At 39.0% G+C, this 20789-nt stretch overlaps 1 non-coding gene across 1 annotated transcript; it reads left to right on the forward strand.

Annotated features, from left to right (window-relative positions):
• Window positions 1-7523: 7523 nt before the first annotated feature.
• Window positions 7524-7631, forward strand: LOC112745487 (small nucleolar RNA R71). The gene has a single exon (XR_003173413.1). It is a non-coding gene; the product is annotated as a small nucleolar RNA R71 (small nucleolar RNA).
• The last annotated feature ends 13158 nt before the right edge of the window (window positions 7632-20789 follow it).

The following is a 20789-nucleotide window of genomic DNA, read 5'->3' on the forward strand; positions in this document are numbered from 1 at the left end:
AAGGAGATGGAAAAGGTCTTAGATGCTGATGTGTTCACTATGAGGGGAAAAGAAGAAACAAATCTCAAAATTCAAATGCTACTGGACATAACTAAGCCTTTGAGAAGGATTTTAAAAATTGCATGCAGAAATAACGAAGTCATAGAGATTCAGATCAAGTCTGAGACAATCGGAAACTTTTGTCATTACTGTGGCTGTAGAAGGCATGAAATCAGAGCTTGTAGCCAATATATGGAGGACTCGGTGAAGGTAAGTCAATAGGAGAAACAGTGGGGACCTTGGCTACGGGCTGAACAACTTGGGAGGAGAACTGGGAACCAAAAGGAACATCCGCACCCGAGTTAGAGGAACAAGGCTAGAGAAGGGAGAGAGAGAGATCGAACAAACCAATACCAGTGTGTTTAATCAAAGGTTTCGCCAACCTATTTGTCCAGGATAATAATTCACAGGTGCAAGAGAAAGAAGATGAAGTATAAAGCAAAAAAAGGGTAATAGTAAAGTGGGAGAAAATGGAGGTGCATTGGAGGATCAACATATTCTAGAAGACAAGGAGAATGTGGATGAAAATGGAGCTGAACAAATACAAAAAAACTGTTCGGATTATGTATTTTCTATTGGAGTAGGTGAGTAATTTGGAGGTAATAAGGGGGGTAGAAAGAAGAATATGAAATATCTGGCAAGGAGTAAATGTTCTTTCAAATCAATTTCGGGGGTTAAGCGACAATCTGAAGACGCTGGGGAAGGATCACAAAATAAAAAACCATGTTCGAAAGAACAACATTTGGTTGAAAAGGGGGAGGGTGCTGCCCATAATTTGGCACCCTAAATAATTTGGCACCTGGTGCACGAAATTGTGATGTCCAGGCTCGAACAATCCCTGGCAACGTGAGCAACTTGGTACGCGTAATCGTGATTACACTTTAATGATGTAAAATTCATGGCTCTTTCTTTCCCTGGCAATGGCACCAAGGACATGGTGCCAATACCATGGTTCACAACTTCGATACAACTAACCAGCAAGTGCACTGGGTCGTCCAAGTAATACCTTACGTGAGTAAGGGTCGAATCCCACGGAGATTGTTGGTATGAAGCAAGCTATGGTCACCTTGCAAATCTCAGTTAGGCAGATATAAATTGATAATGGTGTTTTCGAATAGTAAATAAAAGAAGGGATAGAAATACTTATGTAATTCATTGGTAGGAATTTCAGATAAGCGAACGGAGATGCTTTTCGTTCCTCTGAACCTCTGCTTTCCTGCTATCTTCATCCAATCAGTCTCACTCCTTTCCATGGCTGGCTTTATGTGATACATCACCACTGTCAATGGCTACTTTCGGTCATCTCACGGGAAAATGATCCAATGCCCTGTCACGGCACGGCTAATCGTCTGGAGGCATCACCCTTGTCAATGGCTTCATCTTATCCTCTCAGTGAATAATATGCTCACGCACCCTGTCACGGCACGGCTATTCATCTGTCGGTTCTCGATCATGCCGGAATAGGATTTACTATCCTTTTGCGTCTGTCACTAACGCCCTGCAATCGCGAGTTCGGAGCTCGTCACAGTCATTCAATCATTGAATCCTACTTGGAATACCACAGACAAGGTTTAGACTTTCCGGATTCTCTTGAATGCTGCCATCATTCTAGCTTACGCCACGAAGATTCTGGTTAGGAGATCTAAGAGATATTCATTCTAGCTTATTTCATGTAGAACAGAAGTGTTTGTCAGGCACGCGTTCATAAGGGAGACGGATGATGAGCGTCACACATAATCATCACCTTCATCACGTTCTTGGGTGCGAATGGATATCTTAGAAGCGAAATAAGAAGAATTGAATAGAAAACAGTAGTACTTTGCATTAATCTTTGAGGAACAGCAGAGCTCCACACCTTAATCTATGGAGTGTAGAAACTCTACCGTTGAAAATACATAAGTGGAAGGTCCAGGCATGGCCGAGATGGCCAGCCCCCTAAACGAGATCACAGGATCAAAATACAATCCAGGATGCCTAATACAATAGTAAAAGGTCCTATTTATAATAAACTAGCTACTAGGGTTTACATAAGTAAGTAATTGATGCATAAATCCACTTCCGGGACCCACTTGGTGTGTGCTTGGGCTGGGCTTTAAGTGTTGCACGTGCAGAGGCCATTTGTGAAGTTGAACGCCAGCTTCTGTGCCAGTTTGGGCGTTCAACTCTGGTTTTGGATCCTTTTCTGGCGCTGGACGCCAGATTTGGGCAGAGAGCTGGCGTTGAACGCCAGTTTACGTCGTCTATTCTTGGCCAAAGTATGGACTATTATATATTGCTGGAAATCTCTGGATGTCTACTTTCTAACTCAATTGGAAGCGCGCCATTTCGAGTTCTGTAGCTCCAGAAAATCCACTTTTAGTGCAGGGAGGTCAGAATCCAACAGCATCAGCAGTCCTTCTTCAACCTCTGAATATGATTTTTGCTCAAGTCCCTCAATTTCAGCCAGAAAATACCTGAAATCACAGAAAAACACACAAACTCATAGTAAAGTCCAGAAATGTGAATTTAACATAAAAACTAATGAAAACATCCCTAAAAGTAACTAGATCCTACTAAAAACATACTAAAAACAATGTCAAAAAGCGTATAAATTATCCGCTCATCACAACACCAAACTTAAATTGTTGCTTGTCCCCAAGCAACTGAAAATCAAATAGGATAAAAAGAAGAGAATATTCTATAAATTCCAAACTATCAATGAAACATAGCTCCAATCAAATGAGCGGGACTTATAGCTTTTTGCCTCTTGAATAGTTTTGGCATCTCACTTTATCCATTGAGGTTCAGAATGATTGGCATCTATAGGAACTTCAGATTTCGAATAGTGTTATTGACTCTCCTAGTTCAATATGATGATTCTTGAACACAGCTTCTTTATGAGTCTTGGCCGTGGCCCTAAGCACTTTGTTTTCCAGTATTACCACCGGATACATAAATGCCACAGACACATAATTGGATGAACCCTTTCAGATTGTGACTCAGCTTTGCTAAAGTCCCCAATTAGAGGTGTCCAGGGTTCTTAAGCACACTCTTCTCTTTTTTTTCTTTTTTTTTTTTGCTTTGGACCTTGACTTTAACCGCTCAGTCTCAAGTTTTCACTTGACACCTACACGCCACAAGCACATGGTTAGGGACAGCTTGGTTTAGCCGCTTAGACCAGGATTTTATTCCTTTAGGCCCTCCTATCCACTGATGCTCAAAGCCTTGGGATCCTTTTTATTTGCCCTTGCCTTTTGGTTTTAAGGGTTATTGGCTTTTTCTGCTTGCTTTTTCTTTTTCTTTCTATATTTTTTTTTCGCCTATTTTTTATATATATATTTTTTTGCAAGCTCTGTTCTTTGCTACTTTTTCTTGCTTCAAGAATCGTTTTTATGATTTTTCAGATTATCAAATAACATGTCTCCTAGTCATCATTCTTTCAAGAGCCAACATATTTAACATTCTTAAACAACAACTTCAAAAGACATATGCACTGTTCAAGCATACATTCAGAAAACAAGAAGCATTGTCACCACATCAATATAATTAAGCTAAGTTCAAGGATAAATTCGAAACTCATGTACTTCTTGTTCTTTTGAATTAAAACATTTTTTTTTAAGAGAGGTGATGGATTCATAGGACATTCATACCTTTAAGACAAAGTTACTAACTACTAATGATCATGTAATGAAGGCACAAACATAGATAAGCACATAACATAGAAAACGAAAAAACAGAGAAAGCAAGAACAAGGAATGAATCCACCTTAGTGATGGTGGCGTTTTCTTCTTGAGGAACCAATGATGTCCTTGAGCTCTTCTATGTCTCTTCCTTGTCTTTGTTGCTCCTCCCTCATTGCTTTTTGATCTTCTCTTATTTCATGAAGCATGATGGAGTGCTCTTGATGTTCCACCCTTAGTTGTCCCATATTGGAACTCAATTCTCCTAGGGAGGTGTTGATTTGCTCCCAATAGTTTTGTGGAGAAAAGTGCATTTGAGGCATCTCCGGGATCTCATGGAAATGAGCTTCTTGCGCCTCTTGAGCTCCATGGATGGGCTCTCTTGCTTGTTCCATCTTTTTCTTAGTGATGGGCTTGTCCTCTTTAATGAGGATATCTCCCTCTATGTCAATCCCAGCCGAATTGCATAGGTGGCAAATGAGGTGAGGAAAGGCTAACCTTGCCATAGTGGAGGACTTGTCAGCCACCTTGTAGAGTTCTTGAGGTATAATCTCATGAACTTCCACCTCTTCTCCAATCATGATGCTATGGATCATGATGGCCCGGTCTATAGTAACTTCAGACCGGTTGCTAGTGGGAATGATTGAGCATTGAATGAACTCCAACCATCCTCTAGCTATAGGCTTGAGGTCCAATCTTCTTAGTTGACTCGGCTTGCCTTTGGAGTCAACCTTCCATTGAGCTCCTTCTACACATATGTCCATAAGGACTTGGTCCAACCTTTGATCAAAGTTGACTCTCCTTGTGTAGGGGCGTGCGTTCTCTTCCATGTTTGGCAAGTTGAACGCCAACCTCACATTTTCCGGACTAAAATCTAAGTATTTCCCCCGAACCATTGTAACATAGTTCTTTGGATCCGGGTTCTTACTTTGATCATGGTTCTTGGTGATCCATGCATTGGCATAGAACTCTTGAACTATTAGGATGCCGACTTGTTGGATGGGATTTGTTAGAACTTCCCAACCTCTTCTTTGAATTTCATGTCGCATCTCCGGATACTCATTTCTTTTGAGTTTAAAAGGGACCTCAGGGATCACCTTCTTCTTGGCCACAACATCATAGAAGTGGTCTTGATGGGCTTTGGAGATGAATCTTTCCATCTCCCATGACTCGGATGTGGAAGCTTTTGTCTTCCCTTTTCCTCTTCTAGAGGATTCTCTGGTCTTGGGTGCCATCAATGGTAATGGAAAAACAAAAAAGCTATGCTTTTACCACACCAAACTTAGAATATTGCTCGCCCTCGAGCAATAAACAAAAGAATAGAAGAAGAAGAAGAAGAAAGATGGAGAGGGAGAGGGAGATGTGGGTTCGGCCAAGAGGAGTGTAGAGGGATGTGTTGTGTGAATTTGAAGAAGAATGGAGGTCTTTATATAGGGAAGGGAGGGGGGAAGGGTTTCGGCCATATGGGTGGGTTTGGGTGGGAAATTGGTTTTGAATTTTGAAGGTAGGTGGAGTTTATGAGGTAGGTTTATGGGGAAGAGTGGATAGATGTGAGTGGTGAAGAGGTGATGGAGAAGAGAGTTTGAGGTGATTGGTGAAGGGTTTTTGGGGAAGAGTGTTTATGGGGTTGTGTGAAAGAGAGTGGTGAGAAGAAGTGAGTGGAGGTAGGTGGGGATCCTGTGGGGTCCACAGATCCTGAGTGTTCAAGGATTTACATCCCTGCACCCATTAGGCATGTAAAAATGCCTTTGTACCCAACTCTGGGCGTTCAGCGCCAGGTTGGTGGCCATTTTGGGCGTTCAACGCCCATTTGTGTGCCATTTCTGGCGTTGAACGCCAGAACCATGCCTGTTCTGGCGTTCAGCGCTCAAAAGCTGCCCATTTTGGGCGTTCAGCGCCAGAACCATGCTCTGTTCTGGCGCTGAACGCCAGACAGATGCTCCTCCAGGGTGTAATTTTTCTTCTGCTGTTTTTGATTCTGTTTTCAATTTTTATATTTATTTTGTGACTCCACATGATCATGAACCTACAAAGACATATAACTGAGAAAAAAAAATAGTTAGATAAATAAAAATTGGGTTGCCTCCCAACAAGCGCTTCTTTAATGTCAATAGCTTGACAGTGGGCTCTCATGGAGCCTCACAGATGTGCAGAGCTTTGTTGAGACTCTCCAACACCAAACTTAGAGTTTGGATATGGGAGTTCAACACCAAACTTAGAGTTTGGTTGTGGCCTCCCAACACCAAACTTAGAGTTTGACTGTGGGGGCTCTGATTGACTCTGCTTTGAGAGAAGCTTTTTCTGCTTCCTCTCCATGGTTGCAGAGGGAGATCCTTGAGTTTTAAACACAAGGGAGTCCTCATTCCATTGAAGGACTATTTCACCTCTGTCAACATCAATCACAGCTCTTGCTGTGGCCAGGAAAGGTCTTCCTAGGATGATGGATTCATCCTCTTCCTTTCCAGTATCCAGGACTATGAAATCAGTAGGGATGTAAAGGCCCTCAACCTTTACTAGCACATCCTCTACTTGTCCATAAGCCTGTTTTCTTGAGTTGTCTGCCATCTCTAATGAGATTCTAGCAGCTTGCACCCCATAGATTCCCAGTTTCTCTATTACAGAGAGGGGCATGAGGTTTATCCCTGAACCAAGGTCACACAGGGCCTTAAAGATCATGGTGCCTATGGTACAGGGTATTATGAACTTTTCAGGATCCTGTCTCTTCTGAGGCAATGTCAGTTGATCCAGATCACTCAGTTCATTGATGAACAAGGGAGGTTTAACTTCCCAAGTATCAATGCCAAATAATTTGGCATTCAGCTTCATGATTGCACCAAGAAACTTGGCAGTTTGCTCTTCAGTAACATCCTCATTCTCTTCAGAAGAGGAATACTCATCAGAGCTCATGAAGGGCATAAGGAGGTTCAATGGAATCTCTATGGTCTTTAGATGAGCCTCAGAGTCCTTCAGTTCCTCAGAGGGAAGCTCCTTATTGGTCACTGGACGTCCCAGGAGGTCTTCCTCCTGGGGATTCACGTCCTCTCCTTCCCTTACAGGTTCGGCCATGGTGCTTATGTCAATGGCCTTGCACTCTCCTTTTGGGTTCTCTTTTGTATTGCTTGGGAGAGTACTAGGAGGGATTTCAGTGATCCTTTTACTCAGCTGGCCCACTTGTGCTTCCAAATTTCTAATGGAAGATCTTGTTTCATTCATGAAACTTACAGTGGCCTTGGATAGATCAGAGACTAGATTTGCTAAATTAGAAGCATTTTGTTCAGATTTCTCTGTCTGTTGCTGAGTTGATGATGGAAAAGGCTTGCTATTGCTAAACCTGTTTCTTCCACCATTATTAAAGCCTTGTTGGGGCTTTTGATCCTTCCATGAGAAATTTGGATGATTTCTCCATGTTGAGTTATAGGTGTTTCCATAAGGTTCACCTAAGTAATTTACCTCTGCTATTGCAGGGTTCTCAGGATCATAAGCTTCCTCTTCAGAAGATGCCTCTTGAGTACTGTTGGATGCAGCTTGCATTCCATGCAGACTCTGAGAGATCATATTGACTTGCTGAGTCAATATTTTATTCTGAGCCAATATGGCATTCAGAGTATCAACCTCAAGAACTCCCTTCTTCATAGGCGTCCCATTACTCACAGGATTCCTTTCAGAAGTGTACATGAACTGGTTATTAGCAACCATGTCAATGAGTTCTTGAGCTTCTGCAGACGTTTTCTTTAGGTGAATGGATCCACCTGCAGAAGTGTCCAGTGACATCTTTGATAGCTCAGATAAACCATCATAGAATATATCCAGGATGGTCCATTCTGAAAGCATGTCAGAAGGACACTTTTTGGTCAACTGTTTGTATCTTTCCCAAGCTTCATAGAGGGATTCACCTTCTTTCTGTCTGAAGGTTTGAACATCAGCTCTAAGCTTGCTCAACTTTTGAGGAGGAAAGTGCTTGGCTAAGAAAGCCGTGACCAGCTTATCCCAAGAGTTCAGGCTGTCTTTAGGTTGAGAATCCAACCATAATCTAGCTCTGTCTCTTACAGCAAAAGGGAAAAGCATGAGCCTGTAGACTTCAGGATCTACTCCATTAGTCTTAACAGGATCACATATCTGCAAGAATTCAGTTAGAACTGAAAAGGATCTTCAGATGGAAGTCCATGAAACTTGCAGTTCTGCTGCATCAGAAAAGCTAACTGAGGTTTCAGCTCAAAGTTGTTTGCTCCAATGGCAGGAATGGAGATGCTTCTTCCATGTAAATTGGAATTAGGTGCAGTAAAGTCACCAAGCATCTTCCTTATATTATTATTATTATTTTCGGCTGCCATATCCTCTTCCTGTTCGAAAATTTCTGAAAGGTTATTTCTGGATTGTTGTAATTTAGCTTCTTTTAATTTTCTCTTCAGAGTCCTTTCAGGTTCTGGATCTGCTTCCACAAGAATGTTTTTATCCTTGCTCCTGCTCATATGACAAAGAAGAGGGCACATAAAAATAATAATAATAATAATAGAGATTCTCTTTACCACAGTATAGAGGTTCCCTTATGTGAGTAGAAGAAAAGAGGAAGAAATTCGAACACAGATAGAAGAGGGGGTTCGAATTTGGTGATGATGTGAGGGAGAGATGTTAGTAGATAAATAAATAAATAGAATAAGATGAGAGAGAAGGAGGGAATTTTCGAAAATTTTTGAAAAGGAGTTAGTGATTTTTGAAAATGGTTTTTGAAAAATGTTAGTAATTTTCGAAAATTTTTTAAATCAAAAATAAAAATAATTAGTTAATTAAAAAGAAATTTTTGAAAAAGAGGGAAGATATTTTCGAAAATGAGAGAGAGAGAGTTAGTTAGGTGGTTTTGAAAAAGTTAAGAAACAAACAAAAAGTTAGTTAGTTAGTTGAAACAAATTTTGAAAAGGTAAGAAGTTAGGAAGTTAGAAAAGATATTTGAAAAGATATTTTTGAAAAAGATAAGATAAGAAGATATTTTTGAAAAGACATGATAAAATTAGTTTTGAAAAAGATTTGATTTTTAAATCACAATTAATGACTTGATTCATAAGAAATCACAAGATATGATTCTAGAACTTAAAGTTTGAATCTTTCTTAACAAGCAAGTAACAAACTTCAAATTTTTGAATCAAAACATTAATTGATTATGTTATTTTCGAAAATTTGATATAAAAATAAGAAAAAGATTTTTGAAAAATATTTTTGGAATTTTCGGAAATAACTAATAATTTTGAAAAAGATTTGATTTTTTGAAAAAGATTTTGAGAAAGATAAGATTTTCAAATTGAAAATTTGATTTGACTCATGAGAAACAATTTGATTTTCAAAAATTTTTGAAAAAGTCGATCCAAATTTTCGAATTTGATGAGAGAAAAGAGAGAAGATATTTTTTTGATTTTTGAATTTTTATGATGCAAGAGAAAAACACTAAAAAGATGCAATGCATGAAATTTTTGAATCAAAACAATGAATGCATGTATGAATGATATGAATGTCAAGATGAACACCAAGAACACTTTGAATGTCAAGATGAACATCAAGAACATATTTTTGAAAAATTTTTAATGCCAAGAAAACATGCAAGACACCAAACTTAGAATTCTTTAATGCTTAGACACTAAGAATTCAAGAATGCATATGATAAACATGAAAAGACACAAAACAAAAAATCATCAAGATCAAACAAGAAGACTTACCAAGAACAACTTGAAGATCATGAAGAACTCTATGAATGCATGAATTTTCGAAAAATGCAAGATGCATATGCAAGTGACACCAAACTTATAACATGACTCAAGACTCAAACAAGAAACAGAAAAATATTTTTGATTTTTATGATTTTATGAAATTTTTTTTTTGGATTTTTTTGTTTTTTCGAAAATTATATGAAAAAGAAAAAATAAGGATTCCAAAATTTTTAATATGAATTCCAGGAATCTTGCATTCTTAGTCTAAAGCTTCAGTCCAGGAATTAGACATGGCTCACTAACCAGCCAAGCTTTCAAAGAAAGCTCCAGTCCAAAACACTAGACATGGCCAATGGCCAGCCAAGCTTCAGCATTTAACACCAGAGTATATTGCTCTTGATAACAAATTACTGCTCATCATTTATCAAGTATGTAACTTACCTCTGATGGTTTGGAAGCCTCAGTCCAAAAGAATTTAGACATGGCTTTACAGCCAGCCAGGCTTCACATGCTTCATGAAACACTAGAATTTATTCTTAAAAATCTTGAATAAAATTTTTGAAAACATTTTTATTTTTATTTTTATTTTTATTTTTTTTTGTCAAAAACAGATGAGAGATTTTTGAAAATATTTTTGAAAGATTTTTGAAAACAAAACGAAAAGAAAATTACCTAATCTGAGCAACAAGATGAACCGTCAGTTGTCCAAACTCAAACAATCCCCGGCAACGGCGCCAAAAACTTGGTGCACGAAATTGTGATGTCCAGGCTCGAACAATCCCTGGCAACGTGAGCAACTTGGTACGCGTAATCGTGATTACACTTTAATGATGTAAAATTCATGGCTCTTTCTTTCCCTGGCAATGGCGCCAAGGACATGGTGCCAATACCATGGTTCACAACTTCGTTACAACTAACCAGCAAGTGCACTGGGTCGTCCAAGTAATACCTTACGTGAGTAAGGGTCGAATCCCACGGAGATTGTTGGTATGAAGCAAGCTATGGTCACCTTGCAAATCTCAGTTAGGCAGATATAAATTGATAATGGTGTTTTTGAATAGTAAATAAAAGAAGGGATAGAAATACTTATGTAATTCATTGGTAGGAATTTCAGATAAGCGAACGGAGATGCTTTTCGTTCCTCTGAACCTCTGCTTTCCTGCTATCTTCATCCAATCAGTCTCACTCCTTTCCATGGCTGGCTTTATGTGATACATCACCACTGTCAATGGCTACTTTCGGTCATCTCACGGGAAAATGATCCAATGCCCTGTCACGGCACGGCTAATCGTCTGGAGGCATCACCCTTGTCAATGGCTTCATCTTATCCTCTCAGTGAATAATATGCTCACGCACCCTGTCACGGCACGGCTATTCATCTGTCGGTTCTCGATCATGCCGGAATAGGATTTACTATCCTTTTGCGTCTGTCACTAACGCCCTGCAATCGCGAATTCGGAGCTCGTCACAGTCATTCAATCATTGAATCCTACTTGGAATACCACAGACAAGGTTTAGACTTTCCGGATTCTCTTGAATGCCGCCATCATTCTAGCTTACGCCACGAAGATTCTGGTTAGGAGATCTAAGAGATATTCATTCTAGCTTATTTCATGTAGAACAGAAGTGTTTGTCAGGCACGCGTTCATAAGGGAGACGGATGATGAGCGTCACACATAATCATCACCTTCATCACGTTCTTGGGTGCGAATGGATATCTTAGAAGCGAAATAAGAAGAATTGAATAGAAAACAGTAGTACTTTGCATTAATCTTTGAGGAACAGCAGAGCTCCACACCTTAATCTATGGAGTGTAGAAACTCTACCGTTGAAAATACATAAGTGGAAGGTCCAGGCATGGCCGAGATGGCCAGCCCCCTAAACGAGATCACAGGATCAAAATACAATCCAGGATGCCTAATACAATAGTAAAAGGTCCTATTTATAATAAACTAGCTACTAGGGTTTACATAAGTAAGTAATTGATGCATAAATCCACTTCCGGGACCCACTTGGTGTGTGCTTGGGCTGGGCTTTAAGTGTTGCACGTGCAGAGGCCATTTGTGGAGTTGAACGCCAGCTTCTGTGCCAGTTTGGACGTTCAACTCTGGTTTTGGATCCTTTTCTGGCGCTGGACGCCAGATTTGGGCAGAGAGCTGGCGTTGAATGCCAGTTTACGTCGTCTATTCTTGGCCAAAGTATGGACTATTATATATTTCTGGAAAGCTCTGGATGTCTACTTTTTAACGCAATTGGAAGCGCGCCATTTCGAGTTCTGTAACTCCAGAAAATCCACTTTGAGTGCAGGGAGGTCAGAATCCAACAGAATCAGCAGTCCTTCTTCAACCTCTGAATCTGATTTTTGCTCAAGTCCCTCAATTTCAGCCAGAAAATACCTGAAATCACAGAAAAACACACAAACTCATAGTAAAGTCCAGAAATGTGAATTTAACATAAAAACTAATGAAAACATCCCTAAAAGTAACTAGATCCTATTAAAAACATACTAAAAACAATGTCAAAAAGCGTATAAATTATCCGCTCATCAGCACCCCAAGAGATATGAAGATGGGAATGTGGAACTGCTGGGGTTTGGGAAGACCCCTGACAGTTCATAGCATCAAAGGAATTTTTAAATCTCATTCTCCCAAGGTTTTGTTCTTATGCGAGACAAAGAACAATTCTTCGACTGTGGAGGGTGTGCTGCGGAGAGTCAGATATAATTCTATGTTCTTAGTGGACCCGATTGGGTTGGCAGGTGGTCTGGTGGTAGTGTGGAAAGACAATATTCAAGTTCAGATTCTCAGACATGATAACTTTTTTATTCATTTCACAGCTGATGATTAACAAGTAGGGCAAAAATGGGAGGTTATAGGAATGCACTTGAGTATGGAAGAGGTGAGAAGGATTGAGCAATATAATCGAGTGTTACAGCTTATGAAGATTGGTGGAGATAAGGTAGTTATCATAGGAGATTTCAATGCAATCAAGACAAATCCCGAGAAGGAGGGTGGCAGAGCAAAATCAAGTACTTCCATACAAAATTTCAATGATTTTATAAATGATAGAGGTTTAATTGATTTAGGTTATGAAAGGAATAAGTTCACGTGGAGTAATCGAAAATTCGGAGGAAACCTTGTTAAGGAGAGGTTGGATAGAGCCTTAACAACCGGTGCTTGGAGAGATGATTGGCCAAATGCTATGGTCATGCACTTGGAGGACACAAGATCTGATCATAGACCGATTTTATTAAGTACAGAGAAGGAAGGGAGGAGGTTTAAGAGAAGATTCAGATTTCAAGAAAGATGGTGTAAGATGGGAGATGTTATCGCCATTGTGAAGGAGACTTGGAGAGAAGGAATGGAGGGTTCACCATGTTTCAGCTTGTAACTAAGTTGAAAAAATACAGACATAAATTTTGAATTGGCAAAAGACTTCCTGCTCTAACTCTAAGGTCAGAATTCTTAATGTCAAAGAGAATTTGGCTAAAGAGGTTGGAAAAGGAGAGCACGCCAATGGTACCATAATCTGAAATCTAGAGGCTGAATTGGAGGAAGTTTTGGACCAAGAGGAGAGATATTGGCAAGAAAAATCTAGAGTTAATTAGCTGAATTATTAGAGCGACCAAAACTCTAAGTTCTTTCACTCCAAGTTCCAAATGAGGAATAGAAGAAATAGAATACAGTATTTGGAGGACGAAGAAGGGAATACAGCACAAAGGTAGAAGAAATAGCAAAAACAACCCAAAAATATTTTGAGACTCTCTTTACTTCAAGCAACCCAAAGGACCCAGCCGAAGAGATTCAAGATATTCCAAAGAAGATAAATACAGTAACTAACCGGAGGTTAGTCAGACTAGTGACAGAAAAAGGGATCAAAGAGGTAGTTTTTTCTATCAATCCCTTCTCTGCACCTGGGGATGATGGATTCACTGCTAAGTTCTATCAAGCTTATTGGGATGTGATTAAGGAGGACATCATCAGAGCAATTAAAAGTTTTTTCTTTGGAGGTAAACTACTTAAGGCTTTTAATCATACAAATATTTGCTTAATTTCTAAAATTTCAAATGCTAGGAATATGAAGCAGATTAGACCTATAAACCTTAGTAGTGTATTTTATAAAATTATATCCAAGGTCTTTGTACATAGGTTGCAGTTTGTTATGAATAGATTGATCAGTGATACACAAAGTGTTTTTGTTAAAGGAAGACTGATTGATCACAATGTATTAATTGCACATGAATTCATGCATTTTTTAAAGAACAAGAAATATGGAAGTCATGATTTTGCCTAGAAGATCGATATGAGTAAAGCATATGATGGGGTAGAATGGTCTTTCATATGGTCTATGATGAGAAAGTTGGGCTTTCGTAATAAATGGGTGGACTAGATTAAGGAGTGTGTGACGACAGTTTCTTATTTTGTTACTGTGGATGGTCAACCTCATGGTCTCTTTAAACCATGTAGAGGGGTGTGGCAAGGCGACCCCCTGTCTCCTTACCTTTTTCTATTTTGTGCAGAGGGACTCTCCCATCTACTCCACAGAGACAGAAATTTTTTGGATTGAGACTTAACTACCAATGACGCAAAATCAATCACTTATTTTTTGCAGATGACTCAATACTATTTAGTAAGGCTACGGAAGAGAATTGTCGGGGAATAATTCAGATTTTACAAAGTTATGAGGAGATTAGTGATCAGAAGGTTAACTTAGATAAATCATCAGTGTTCTTTAGCAGAAATACACCAGTGCATATGCGAGATTCCCTAGCTAACATACTCTAAGTTCCTCATATTGGCAATCAAGACAAATATTTAGAACTCCCGTCAGTCATCCAAAGATCCAAAAGGGCAACATTTAATTACATAAAGCATAAGGTTACACAAAAACTTCAACACTGAAAAAGGGCTTTACTTTCATCAAGTGGCAGGGAGGTATTAATAAAAGTTATTACAACTACTGTACCATTTTACACCATAAACTATTTCAAACTGCCAGAAACGCTACTCGAAGAAATTCAGAGAAAAATTCTGCAATTCTTGTGGGGACAAAAGGGAAACGAAATGAGGATGCAGTGGATAAGTTGGAGAATTACTTGTAGGCCGAAAGAACAAGGGAGATTGAACTTCAAGGATCTAAAAGCCTTCAATCTTGCTATGTTAGCTAAGCAAGGGTGGAGACTATTGACTAAACCTAATTCCCTGATTTCTAAGGTTTATAAAGTAAATACTACAAATTTTTTAGCTTTCTATCGGGTTGGAAGAGCGTGTTGGAGGGTCGAAAAATTCTGAAAATAGGCATTATCTGGAGAAAAAGACCAGGCAGCATGATAAGTATTAAACAGAATTCATGGGTCAAAGAGTTTACTGCCATAACACATATAACTAATGCAAATACAGAATACACTCCATAGTGAATTGCAGAATTAATGCTACCAAACAGACAATGGAATCAAACAAAAATTAAAAAATATTTCAATCCAGCAATAGCATAAGCAATTATTATCACAGAAATTATAAACGAAAAAGATTACATTACCTGGCTGAAGGAGAAGAAGGGAAGCTATTCAGTCTCATCTGGTTATAAAATTGTATTTCAGATTTATCATCCTCCAGTGAAATTTCTTTCTGTTCAGTGCCAAAAAAAATCCATATGGTCAGGAATATGGAATCTTAATTAAAATCCAACCAAGGTAAAAAATTTCTTATGGAAGCTAATGCATAATGGATTACCAGTCAAAGAAAAGCTCCACACTCGAATCCCCCAAGTTAATCCTATCTGTCCACGGTGTAACTCAGTAGAGGAATCGACTTCACATTATTTGTGGTCTGTCCAGATTCAGCAGAAGTTTGGAGGCTATTGGGTATTCATCTTCCAATAGTTACCGATGAGCTTTGGCAGTGGTGAGAAGAATTGCAAAATGAAGATAATTAAAGAAGATAAAAGAAGTTGTAGCTAAGCTGGCATGACAGATTTGAAAATCTAGAAATGAACAAATTTTTTAAAATAAGCAAAAACTATCAGTAGAAGTTGTTCATGCTGCTCGAAAACATTGTCTTTCTATTTCCCTTTCTTGAAGATGACCTTACCTATTCCTTTCATCACTTCAGTTACATAATTTTTTAATTTATTGGTAGAACTTTTTCATGTGAGTCACTATTATGTGTAATGTTCCATTTTGGACCAATTTTATTTAAGAAATAAAAATAATTATCTTAAAAAAATTAATAAATATTAAATAAGGTAAATTCTAGCTAATTTTGATAATTTTTTTTTTGTTATCAAATATTTCATTATTTAAAAAACAACTCTCTTTCTGCTTTGTTGTCATCTTTTTTGGACGAGGCATATACCCTCTTAAAAAGCCATAAACTGAAGACCAAAAATACAAAATGAAAACCCACTCCAAAAGAAAGGTATTATTCTTGGAAAGATATTGAAAAAATGGGCCATAGCCTATACGACCTTTTATTTTTTATTTAATTTGCAGTTAATTAATTAATTAATTAATTTGTTCACTTACCAATCAAAAACCTCCAACACCATGCATCAATAGGCCCAATTTGCATGGTGATGGAGGCAAATCAACTGGCATTAGGATGGGGAAGCAAGAAAAACATGAAATTGCGCCATCTCCATCGCGCAGAACTCCTGCACGTCGTGGAATTTCTCTACGGAAGCGTCCTCGGCCTTCCTCCTTGCAGAACTCGCCAGTTGATAAAAATGGTGGCACAACGGAGGAAACCTTAGTAGATGGAAGCATGGCAAGTGCAGTGTCAGGGGGTCCAAAGGTGGCAATTATTGAGGATCAGAGTGTGCCAGTACCGCAGGACAAACCACCTATTGAGGTTGGTGATTCTGTTTAGAGTTTATGTTCTTATTTATTCTGTCCCTATTATTTATGGATAGTTTAAATATGATTGTTTGGAATATTAGGGGTGCTTCTAATAAGTTAGCCCGGGTGCATTGTAAGGAACTTGTTAGGAAATTTAGACCTGTTTTCTTTATTGTGGTTGAAACTCACTCCCCTTTTCAGCATTTAAAATTATTTTGGGAAAGGTTGGGGTATCACTCTGTTGGTATAGTAGAGGCACAGGGGCATAAGGGAGGTATTTGGTTTCTATCCTCTATGAAGGGTGTTTGTTGTAAGTTCATTGATGCTTTTGATCAGGGTGTTACTGTTGAGGTTCACTTTGATAATTTAATTTGGAGGTGTAGTGGTATTTATGGCAGTCCTCAATTTAATAAAAGGGTTCTCCTTTGGGATTATCTTGTTGCACAATCCATGGTTTTTCAAGGACCTTGGATTGTTCTTGGTGATTTTAATGAAGTCAAATTTTCTCATGAATCTAAGGGCTGTCAATTTTCTCATCAAAGAGCAGACATGTTTGCTACTTCATTAGGGGATAGTGGTTTGTTTGATCTGAAGACTATCGGGAGGCAGTTTTCTTGGTACAGGAGGGTGAAAAATTATGTTGATGTGGCAAAAAAGCTTGATCGAGTCTGTATAAATAGTAGTTGGTTATCTATCTTTCCAGAGGCTTATGCAGAAGTTTTAAATAGGCTTCAGTCTGATCATTGCCCTATTCTGGTGCGTTGTAAAGGTCGTCCTCAGCCTAAAGGGAATCGACCTTTCCGATTTGTTGCTGCTTGGGCTACTCATCCTGGGTATAAAGATATTGTGAACCAGTCATGGTGGTCTGGTAATAGAGGAATTCATGGCAAGCTTTCAGAAGTACAGAAGAATTCACTAGAGTTTAACTCGAAGGTATTTGGTAACATTTTTGTTAAGAAATGTGAATTAGAGCAGCAGATTAATTATTTACAAAAGCGTTTGGAAGTGGTGGATAGTATTTATTTGCGTCAGAAAGAGCAACAGTTGCTTGATGATTATAATAATACTCTAGTGCAAGAAGAGCTCCTATGGTTCCAAAAGTCCAGAGAGCAGTGGGTAAGGTTCGGGGATAGGAATACAAGATTCTTTCATATTCAAACTCTTGCGCGAAGGAAGCATAATAAGATTCATGGCCTTTTTCTCAAGGATGGAGTGTGGGAAACTGATCCAGAGGTTCTGAGTCAAGAAGCAGAGTCTTTCTATAAAAGCTTATTCTGTCATTTGGATGATGTTGATTTGGGTTGCCTTGGTGATGTGCCTCTTCCTTCTCTGAATGAGGAAGCTTGCAATAATCTTACGGCACCAGTTACTATGGAGGAAGTCAAAACAGCTGTTTTTCACATGAACTCTTTTAAAGCTCCAGGTCCGGATGGGTTTCAAGCTTTCTTCTTCAAAGAATATTGGGAGATCATTGGTCTTGATGTTTGGAAGATGGTTAAGCAGGCATTCTCCGGTGTTACTCTTGATCCGAGAATGTTGGAGACTTTACTGGTTCTCATTCCAAAGGTTGAATCACCGGTATCTATGAAAGATTTCAGGCCGATTAGTCTCTGCAATGTAGTTTACAAGATCATCACGAAGGTCCTTGTTAATAGGCTTCGTCCTCATCTTGCGGAGATTGTTGGCCCGCTTCAAGGAGGATTTATTCCGGGACGAGGAACTCCTGACAACATCATTATTGCTCAAGAAGTCCTCCACTTTATGAAGAAGACTAAATCAAAGAAAGGCACACTGGCCTTTAAGATTGATCTAGAGAAAGCTTATGACAGAGTTGACTGGAGGTTTTTAGCTCATACCCTTAAGAGCTTTGGTTTTCCTATTCCTACACTTAATTTGATTATGAATTGTGTCACTGCTTCTTCCTTATCTATTCTTTGGAATGGGAGTCGTCTAAATGGCTTTACTCCTAGCCGAGGTCTTAGACAAGGAGACCCTATGTCACCCTATCTTTTTGTGTTGTGTATGGAGCGACTGGCATGCTTTATTAGTCATCAGGTTGATTTGGGCTTGTGGGAGCCGGTTGCTATTTCTAGAGGGGGACCAAGAATATCCCATTTAATGTTTGCGGATGACTTGCTTCTATTCTGTAAAGCTACAAAAAGACAAGTGCAAAATGTGATGTTGGTTTTAGAGACTTTTTGCAAAGCATCTGGGATGAAGATTAATGTGGAGAAGTCTAAAGCGCTTTGCTCCAAGAATGTCTCTGCAACAAGGAAAGAGGTTTTCACTGGGGTATCCTCTATCAGATTTGTCCAGGATTTGGGCAAGTATCTTGGAGTTACCCTTAGCCATTCTAGAGTGACTCGTTCAGCTTTCAATGGTGTCCTGGATAAGATTCGGAGTAGGCTAGCAAGCTGGAAAGGGAGTTTACTCAATCGGGCTGGTAGACTCTGCTTGGTTAATTCTGTTGCCGCTGCTATTCCCACGTACCAGATGCAGGTCTCTATTTTTCCCAAAGGAATCATTAGTAAATTGGAGTCTATGATGAGGAATTTTCTTTGGAAAGGACAAGTTGATGGAAGAGGATTGAATCTTGTTAGTTGGAAGGTACTGGTTACTCCAAAAAAATATGGAGGTTTGGGGATTAGAGATCCTTATTGTGTAAATATTGCTCTTCTTGGGAAGCTAGTTTGGACTTTTTTCCAGCAGCCAAACAAGCTATGGGTCCAATTATTGGATGCCAAATACCGATCATCTCTATATGACTGTTTTAGTTATCCTAAGAACAAGGACTCTCCCATTTGGAGGTGTCTTTGCAAGGCTTGGAAAGTGTTGAAGGATGGGTTTGCTTGGTGTATTGGAGATTTGAACCAGAATTTTTGGTTTTCTAGCTGGAGGAGAGAAGGACGGTTATCTAATGAGATGGATTATGTCCACATTTCTGATTCGAATCTCCGGATACAGGATATTTGGTCGGTTGGTAGGTGGCATTTGGATACTCTTTATTCTCCTTTATCTCAAAATCTGAAAGATAATATTCTCTCTTACAATCCAGATGAACAAGCAGGTCCGGAAGTGGGTTGGTATTGGAGTGGGTCTGCTGCCAAAGTCTATGACTCACGCAATGGTTACTTGTGGTTGTGTAAGCAGCTGTTTGGTTGGGAGGAGAGGGAGAATTGGCTTTGGCTTTGGCGTCAGCTTGTTCCGGAAAAGCATAAGTTTTTGGCTTGGTTGTGTCTTAAGGAGGCTCTTCCTACTGCAAGTTTTCGCTTTAGAAGAGGGATGTCGTCATCGGATAGGTGTCCAAGATGTCTTTCTAGCCAGGAATCGGTTATACATTGTATTTGGGATTGTCCAAAAGCTCAGCTTGTCTGGCAAAGGTTGGATATTCCTTGTCATCCTTTGGATTTAAAGAACTGGTTCTTGTATCATAGCAGAGAGCACCCGTTCAAGTTCTTTTCGGGACTTTGGTGGATATGGCGAGCAAGGAATAACGACATCTTTAATCCCCATGAAACTTGGCCTCCGGAAAAAGTCATTTGTCTGGCATTAACTTCAGAAAAGGAGCTTAGAAATATTTTTGAATTACAACGTATGTCCCTTCCCTCTACTCTAAATGGTTTTTGGAATCCCCCATCCATTGGTACTTTTAAGATTAATTGTGATGCTAGTTATTTTGGTTCGGGTGATAGTGTTGGTTTTGCTTGTGTTATTAGAGATTGTAATGGGAGCTGGCAAAGGGGGTGTTTGGGAATGATTGAAAGTAATAGTATTCTTCAAGGAGAATTGTTTGCTATTTGGAGAGGATATCTCTTAGCTTGGGATGTGGGTCAACGAGATGTTATTTGTGAGACGGATTGTGTGGAAGCATTTAATCTTGTTACTCAAGATGGTTTTGGGTTTATTGATCCACTGGTGCTCAAAATAAGAGATATCATGCATTGGAATTGGCGTGTTGACTTTCGTTTGATTATGAGAGATGCAAACACGGTGGCAGATACTATGGCAAAGATGGCGATGAAGTTACAACTTTCGCATGTGGAGCTTCTTTCACCTTGGGAGGAGTTTAAGAGTAGTCTTAAACGGGACTGTCCCTCTATTTAAGCAGTTCCTTGTTTTGTTTCTTTTGTTTTTCTTTGTTTAATTTATTTCAGTCACCAAAAAAAATTTAGATGTTTTATTATTATCATCCGTACAGCAAGAGTCCATGCTCTAAAAATGTTATATATATATATATATATATATATTCACTACAAAATTGTATTTATTTTATTCCACATTTTATTCTAATCTAAAAAAGACATCCGCCACAGGGTAAATCACCGCCTCTCAGGCCCCGACTGATTCTACCATAAGTGTACTAGCAATTGTATGGTTAGAAAGAGAAATATCCGCAGGTATACAACAACGGATTGAATCTGCGGATATTTCTCTTTCTAACCATACAATTGCTTCGTTTGGAATCGGGACTCTTCTACTGCATTTTACTTATTTTTTTTTATTTTTTTCTTTGTTTAATCGATACAAATTGTGACCCCGATCTCGCGGATATTTCGATTA

The sequence above is a fragment of the Arachis hypogaea genome, chromosome 14 (genome assembly GCF_003086295.3).
Source record: "Arachis hypogaea cultivar Tifrunner chromosome 14, arahy.Tifrunner.gnm2.J5K5, whole genome shotgun sequence".
NCBI classification, from domain to species: domain Eukaryota; kingdom Viridiplantae; phylum Streptophyta; class Magnoliopsida; order Fabales; family Fabaceae; genus Arachis; species Arachis hypogaea.